The sequence below is a fragment of the Octodon degus genome, unplaced genomic scaffold (genome assembly GCF_000260255.1).
Source record: "Octodon degus isolate 3935 unplaced genomic scaffold, OctDeg1.0 scaffold00168, whole genome shotgun sequence".
Classification (NCBI taxonomy): domain Eukaryota; kingdom Metazoa; phylum Chordata; class Mammalia; order Rodentia; family Octodontidae; genus Octodon; species Octodon degus.
The window spans coordinates 748987-757373 of record NW_004524744.1 but is presented as its reverse complement, the minus strand read 5'-3'; the positions used below and the strand labels follow the sequence as shown (position 1 = coordinate 757373).

The window sequence follows — 8387 nt, the reverse complement described above, 5'->3', positions numbered from 1 at the left end:
AGAGATTACTCATGTGTCCCTTGCCCTCACATAGGCATAACTTCCCTATTGCCAACAACCTTGTACAGAACTATACAGGTGTAACAGTTGAGGAGGCACATTGCCACACCTTTATCATCCATAATCCATAGTTTACATGAGAATTCACTCTTGATTTTGTACATTGTATGGGCTTGGGCACATTTATAGTAACATGTACCCATCATTATAGGATCATACTGAGTATCTTCACTACCTAAAAATCATCTATGCTCCAGCTACTCATTCCTCCCTTCTCCCTATGCCCTGAGCACCAATAAGCCTTTTATTATCACCCTAGTTTTCTTCTCCAGAGTGTCACATGACTGAAGTTGCATAGGATGCAGTCTTTTCTATACATAATTTTTTTTTTCACTTAGTAACAGGCATTTTAAATCTCCTTCTCTCTTCTTATGGCCTGACAAGTCCTTTTAGTGCTGAATAGTATTCTGGTCTCCATATTACCACGCCTTACTTAGCCATTCATCTGCGAAAGACACCTTGGCTGCTTCCAAATTTTGCAGCAAATAAAGGTATTATAAATATCTCTATGCACATTTTTGTTCAGACATAGTTTTCAACACTTCTGGATGAATACAAGAGTGTGATTACTGACTCATATAGTAAAAATATGTTTAGTTTTATAAGACTGCCATACTATTTTCGAAAGTGGTTGTACCATTAATCAATAACAAATGAAGAGTCCTTTTGCTCCACATCCTTGCCAGCATCTGGTGTAGTCAGCATTCTGGATTTTGGCCATTCTTGTTGTTGTACCATGGTAAGACTGTAGTAGCCTGCAACTTTTAGAATCTGTAATGAAGTCGGAGCTACACCACCTAGGTGAATATTCAAAATGTCATATCAATCTGATTGGGTTTGTGCAAGGTAAAAAGAAGTGAAGTCTTTGTTTGTACCCCCTGGCCAGGACTCTTTGGGATCTCCCTCAAAGAACTTTAAAGTCTCTTTGATGAAATAAATAAGCCTATTTTTATTTTTCTGTATCTTGAATTAGAAAAGCAAAAGCTATGAGTTTGGATCTACCAGATTTGTATCTTCAAAGCAGCGTGTGAATTTGCACAATAAGGACATGGCTGTCCAACAGGCTCAGGCACAAACACCAGCTGCACTGGTGATTACAAATATAAACACCACTTGACCTGCCTAACTTTGGTCTTCTGGTAGGATGTGAAGAATCACATCTCTAAAATGAGCTATTGTTCAGAAACATATTTAATAAGTTTCAACTGTTGATACTAATCATAAAGTATACCATAAAATTGTGAACTCAGATGGGGAGATAGCTCAGCAGCAGTCTATGCATCTGCCTGGCAAGGCCAAAGTCCCTGGTTTGATCCCAGGTACTGCATGCTGTGCTGACCACCAACACTGAATATGGTTGTGTACACTTATAATCTTAGTGCTGAGGAGGCTGAGACAGGAGGATCACTATGAGTCTGAGTTGCATTGTGAGACCCTGTACCAAGTAAATAAATAAATAATAAAATTGTGAAATATCTTTCAAATCAAGATATAATTAAAGAGCCTAGCAACCAAGGAGCTTGTCCTTAGGAACGAGCTAGAGCGCGGTTGCCTCCTGGGTGGGGGTGGGGAAGTGATTTTGCGGGGAGAATTTGAGTTCTAAGTCATAAAACCTAATTATGAGTGATCAAATCAAATTCATTGTGGACAATCTCAATAAGCAGCCTTTTAAGAAGAACTATAATTTAATCACTTTTGATTCCCTGGAACCTATACAATTATTACAAGTTCTTAATGATGTTCTGGCTGAGATGGACCCAAAGCAAGTTGTTGATATCAGAGAAGAGATGCCAGAACAGACAGCCAAACAGATGCTGAGCCTTCTTGGGATCCTTAAATACAAACCTCCAGGAAACATCACAGGCATGAGTACCTTCCGTCAGGGCTTGGTGATTGGAAGCAAACCTGTAGTTTACCCAGTACTCCACTGGCTTCTTCAGAGGACTAATGAACTGAAGAAATTAACATATTTAGCCTGTTTTTAAATAAAACTTGAGGTACCAAGTGAGTTTCTTCAGGATGAAATTGTGACTGACACCAACAAACAGTATGAAGAATTGATGGAAGTCTTTAAAACTTTGCATAAAGAATGTGAACAACTCAAGACGTCTGGATTTTCTACAGCAGAAATAAGAAGGGATATCAGTGCAATGGAAGAAGAAAAGAATCAGCTCATTAAGAGAGTTGAACGTTTGGGAAAAAAAGGGTGGAGACAGTTCCGAATCACCAGCAGATGCTTAAAATAGCAAGGTAACTTGAGTTGAAAAAGAGAGAAGAATCTCTTGCACAACACAAACAGAAGCAAAAGAATCAGTTGTTTCATGCAGTGCAGAGATTGCAGAGAGCACAAAACCAGCTGAAAAGTATGCGCCATGCTGCAGCAGATGCAAAGCCAGAAAGTTTAATGAAGAGACTAGAGGAAGAGATAAAATTTAATTCATATATAGTAACTGAAAAACTCCCTAAGGAATTGGATAACAAGAAAAAGGAATTGCATTTTTTACAAAAAGTGGTTTCAGAGCCAGCGATGGGCCATGCTGATCTTCTTGAACTTGAGTCTAAGATAAATGAAGTAAACACACAGATCAATCAACTGATTGAAAAGAAGATGATGAGAACTGAGCCAGTTGAAGGCAAGCTCTCACTATACAGGCAACAGGCATCCATCATTTCTCATAAAAAAGAAGCCAAAGCCGAGGAACTTCAGGAGACTAAGGAAAAGTTAGCAAATCTAGAGAGAGAAGTATCAGCAAAGAGAAATCAAATCTGTGAATTTGATGGCACTGAAGTTTTAAAAGATGAGTTAAAACAATACGTCAGTAAACTACGAAGCAAGAGTACAGTTTTCAAAAAGAAACATCAGATAATATCAAAATTTAAGGCTGAATATGATCTTTTGCAGAGAGTGGAAGAACTTCTTAAGCAACATCATGAAAATATTCAACATCAGCTGCAGCCATGGAGGAGAAAAGGGGTATATCTGGACATAGTTACACTCAAGAAGAGCTGGAAAGGGTGTCAGCTTAAGGGTAAGCAAACCTATAGAGACAGAAGATAGATTAGTGGTTGTTGGGGAAGGGAAAAAGGGAATGACTACTAACTGATGCAGCATTCTTTATTTATTTATTTATTTTTACTTTTTTGGCAGGACCGGGTATTGATCTCAGGGCCTTGCGCTTGCCAGGGAAGCGCTTATTCCACTGAGCCATCTTCCCAGCCCAATGCAGCATTCTTGTAGTCTGATAAAATGCTTTGGGACTAGATAGTAGTGATAATTGCACAACTCTGTAAGTATATTAAAATATATTTTTTAATATCAAAAATCAAACTCACAACCTTGTACTTGCCAGACAGGAAGTGTGCCACTGAATTATATCCCCAGCCCTAAAACCACTCTAAAGGGTGAACTATATAATATGTTGATTATATCTCAATGATCTGCTATAAAATACATAGTACTTTAAAAGTAAAATAAAGTGGGAAGCTTGCTGATCTGCAGCCTCCCCCTCCACCCCACACATACACATGGTGGTGGCCTGCCCTCCACACACATAGTTGTGGAAGCCAGACTAAGCTCTGGATAGCTTTGGGAGCTCTTATGAGCACTACCCCATACCCCAACCATGGCAGGAGCCTTGCTGACCCCCTCCCTTACAGTCATAGGAGCAGTGCTGAGCCCTAGTGAAATTTGAAAGCTTTGAAAATGTCAAAAGGAGCAAAAAACAATCTCAGACCTCTAACCCATGCAGAAAAAATACAGGAGACAAGGACATAGAAGAACACACCTGAAATTTCTGAAATGATAGCCACTAAAATAAAGAAATAATTCCCTCAGGCTATATAAGAATATCCAAAATAATCTCTCAGGTAAAAAAGATAACAATAGTAATAATTAATAATAATAATTAGATAATAATCAAGAAAGAATTGCTTGGCACATCTAAAGGAAATATACATATATAAAAACAGATGAGAATTGAAAAATTATTGAAACAATGAATGAACAATATAGGAAAAAATTTGAATGCATGAAACAGATTCAAAAAAGTAAAAATTCGATTGAAATCTAGAAAAAACAGTTGAATGAAACTGAAGATAGACTTTCAGACCCTGAGGACAGCATTGCAGCTGGAGATCACAAAAAACAGATCTCTTAAATAACAAGGAACCAGAAAATAACAATTCAACAGCTGCAAGATAATACAAAAAAAAAAAACAATTTAAGATTACTATGTGTCAATGAAACAGCAGGAGTCAACATAAATGACATAAAAATGTTATTTTCAAAAGTAGTAACAACATTTCCCAAGCATGGGAAGAGAATCTGACATATAATTAAGAGAGGCATATAGAATTCCCATTAGCTATAACCAAAACAAATCCATACCCAGACACATAATAATCAAGATGCCAGAAATTCAGCAAAGAATAGAATACTATAAGCTGTTAGAGAAAAGAAACAAATTGGCTATAATGGAAAGCCTATTAGAAGCACAGCAGATTTCTCAACACAATCCATCAAGTCAAGAAGAGCTTGGAGTGAAGTATTTCAGGGTTCAAAAGAAAACAACTTTGAACCCAGACTGATTTACCCTGCAAAACTATCTATCAAAATTAATAGAAAAATAAGATACTTTCATGACAAAGAACAAATGAAGAAATTCATTACTACCAAGACACGCCTACAAAGAGTACAGACACATTATTTTATAAAGAGATGAAAATTACTACAACTTCAAGAACAAAAATATAAAAGAACCACAAAGCAGAGCAAGCAAACAGAGGGGAAAAGTAGACACCCTACAAAAGGAAAATAACATGACAATAATAGGCCAGCAATATAGGCCAGTTATAATCATCAATGTTAATGGTCTCAATTCACCAATTAAAACAAGCAGACTAGCAGAGTGGATCAATAAAAAAAATCTAACAATATACTGTATACAAGAAATACATTTAACTCAAAAGGAAATTCATAGACTCTAAGTAAAAGGATGGAAAAGAACACTTCATGTCATACGAACCAAACCAAAAAAAAAAAAAAAAAAGCAAGAGTAGCTATTCTGGTTGCCTAAATGTCAACTTTAAGCCAAGAATGATCAAAAGAGATAAAGAAGACCACTATCTGTTAGGGGAAATTTTCAAGAGGAAGAGATAAAAATTATAAATATATATGCATCCAATGTAGGAGCACCCAACAATATAAGACAGATTTTAACAGACATGAAAAATCAATAAGCAATTGAATAATGGGGGACTTTAACATCCCACTGTCACAAAGAGATAGATCAATGATGCAAAAAAAAAAATCAACAAAGCAATAACAGAACTAAACCAAACTTGTAAAGAAATGTACTTAGTAGACCTTTATAGAGTATTCCACCCAACAAGAAAAGAACACACATTCTTCTCAGCTGCACAGAGGTTGTTCTCCAAAATAGACTATATATAAGCACATAGAACATGCTTAAGTAAATCCAAGTGAATTGAAATTATCCCATGAATTTTATGTGATGATAGTGCAGTGAAACTGTAAATTACTGACAAATCGCAAAAACAATCGTAGAACAATCAGTGGGTCACAAATGAAATTAAACAATATGTACAATGAAATAAAACTGCAGGTGTAACTTCCTGGAATCTATAGGATACAATAAAAGCAGGCTCAAGAGGGAAATGTATAGTGGCAAATTCTCATCAGGACAACAGAATGAGACCAAGTGAACAACTCTATGCTGCGTTTCAAACTTCTAGAAAAAGAAGAGTGAGTCAAGCCCAGAGCCCAAAGAAGGCAGGAAATTATAAAGATCAGAGCAGAAATTAATGCATTGAAGAAAATAATACAAAGAATTAATGAATCAAAGAGTTGGTTCCTTAAAAGAATAGAACTGATAAACCCCTTCTAAAAGGGGAAAGATAGGGGACAGGGAGATGGCTCAGTGGAATAAGCGCTTCCCTGGCAAGTACAAGGGCCTGAGTTCAATCCCCAGTTCTGCAAAAAAAAAAAAAAAAAAGTTCCGTCTTTAAAAGGGGAAAGAAAAAATTCAAATTAATGCAATAAGGAATGAAAAGGGTGAAATCCCTACAGATCCTATGGTAATTCAGAAGATCATCAGTAACTACTTTGAAAATTGTTATTCTCACAGGATGGAGATATGGACAGATTCCTAGAAACATATGAATCACCAAATCTGAATCAAAAAGATATAAAATTTCTGAATAACCAATTATCAGTCAATGAAACTCAAAATGTAATTAAAATTTACCAACAAAGGAAAGCCCAGGTCCTGATAGATTCAGTTAAATTTTATAAGAAATTTAGAGAAGATTTATCACCAATTCTTCTCAAACTCTTCAATGAAATTGAAAGGGAAGAAATTTTCCCAAACTCACTCCTGGAGGCAAGTATTACTCTGATACCAAATCAGAGAAAGACCCAACCAAAAAGAACTATAGGCCAGTCTCCCTAATGAACGTAGGTGCAAAAATCCTCAATAAAATACTAGCAAACCTGTTCAAAAGGAATTACCAAGTTGAGGAGAAGGACAGGAGAGTGAGTAAGGAAAAAGGTATATCTATGTATGTAAGCAGGATGGTTTGAACAACTGTACTGTGGATTTCTGCTGGTATATGGAGAAGAGCAGTTAATCCTTAACTTTTTTTTACTTCTTTTTCAATTATTTTTCCTTTATCTCTCTCCTTATTCTCTTACATATTTTTTCTTTCTTCTTCCAATTTTGCATGCATATATCTGGTAGTATAAACAATCTGAAGACAACACTGCACTACAACAAATACTGTGAAATTCATATTATTTTGTTTAGTGAAATTCTGTATCATTTGTAATTTTCCTGTTTTAGTACTACTTTGTACTATTTAAAAATTTTTTAATTTAAAATACTAGCAATGTAGCAAATCATCAAGAAGATTATATACCATTACCAAGTGGGATTCATTCCAGGAATGTAAGGATGGTTCAATATATGCAACTCAGCAGAGCCAAAGACAAAATTCACACGATCATCTCAATAGATATATATAAAAAAAAAAAAGCTTTGCAAAGGCCTGCACTCATGCATGATTTAAAAACTGACAAGAAAGTTTTCACTTTAAAATCAGGAACAAGAGAACGATGTCTTCTGTCACCACTCCTATTCAATATAATTCTGGAAATAGTTCTTGTTTAATTGGATGAGTTAAATGAGTACTCTCATTTCTCATGAGAGAGATGAGTAAATATTGGAAAGGATGAACTAAAATTATCATTATTTTCACATAAAATATACTCTACAAAGTAGATCCCAAAAACTCCACCAAAAGTCTCATAAGTTGTTTTGGGTTTTTTTGTTTTGTTTTGTTTTGTTTTGTTTTGTTTTGTTTTGTTTTTCAGAACCAGGGATTGAACTTAGGCCCTTGCGCTTGCCAGGCAAGCACTTATTCTACTGTGGCATCTCCCTAGTCCCTAAGACTTATAATAAGTTTAATAATCAAATTCAGCAGCACAGCAGGATAGAAAGTCAACTCAAAAATCAAGAGCATATCTGTACACAAACAACACATCAATGGAGAAATTAGAGGAACCACATCTTTCATAATAACATCCAAAAATACAAAATACTTAAGAATCAACCTAACAAAGGAAGTCAAAGCTCTACACAGTGAAAATTATAATACTCTGTACAAAGAAATCAAAGAAGAATTCAGAAGAAACAGTACGCCTTGCTCTTCAATAGAAAGAACCAGCATTATGAAAATAGCCATACTCCTAAAATTCGTATTCATATTCAGTGCAATCCCAATTAAAACACCATAAGTATACCTCATAGAGCTAAAGAAAATATTTCTAAAATTCATTAAGAACCAGAAGAGGACCTAGAATAACATCTTTAAGAAATGCTGCTGCAAAAACTGGCTTTCCACATGCTGAAGGCTAAAATTAGACCCATGTCTACTACCATGCACCAAAGTAAAAATGGATCAGTAATCTAAATATTAAAACAGAAATACTAAGTGTACTGAACAAGAAACTAGGTAGAAATCTTGAAGACACAGGCGTAAGCAGAGAGTCATAAACAAAAACTAAACTGCATGGGAAATACTTCAAAGAATCAACGAGTGCCAGCCAAATAGCTCAGCAAATTAAAGTGCCTGCTTAGGCAGAGAAGCAGCCCAGGTTCAATCCCAGGCATGCTGTGTCGGCCCCACCCCTGGGGCATGCTGAGACAGCAACTGAGACTGGGTATGGTGGCACATACCTGTAATCCCAGCTCTTTGGGAGGCTGAACACAGGCGGATCATTATGAGTCCAATCTATGCAGTGAGACCCT

General features: G+C 36.0%; 1 pseudogene; it reads left to right on the top strand.

Moving 5' to 3' along the window:
* The first annotated feature begins 1651 nt into the window (after positions 1-1651).
* Positions 1652-3087, top strand: LOC101568510 (annotated as a pseudogene).
* The last annotated feature ends 5300 nt before the right edge of the window (positions 3088-8387 follow it).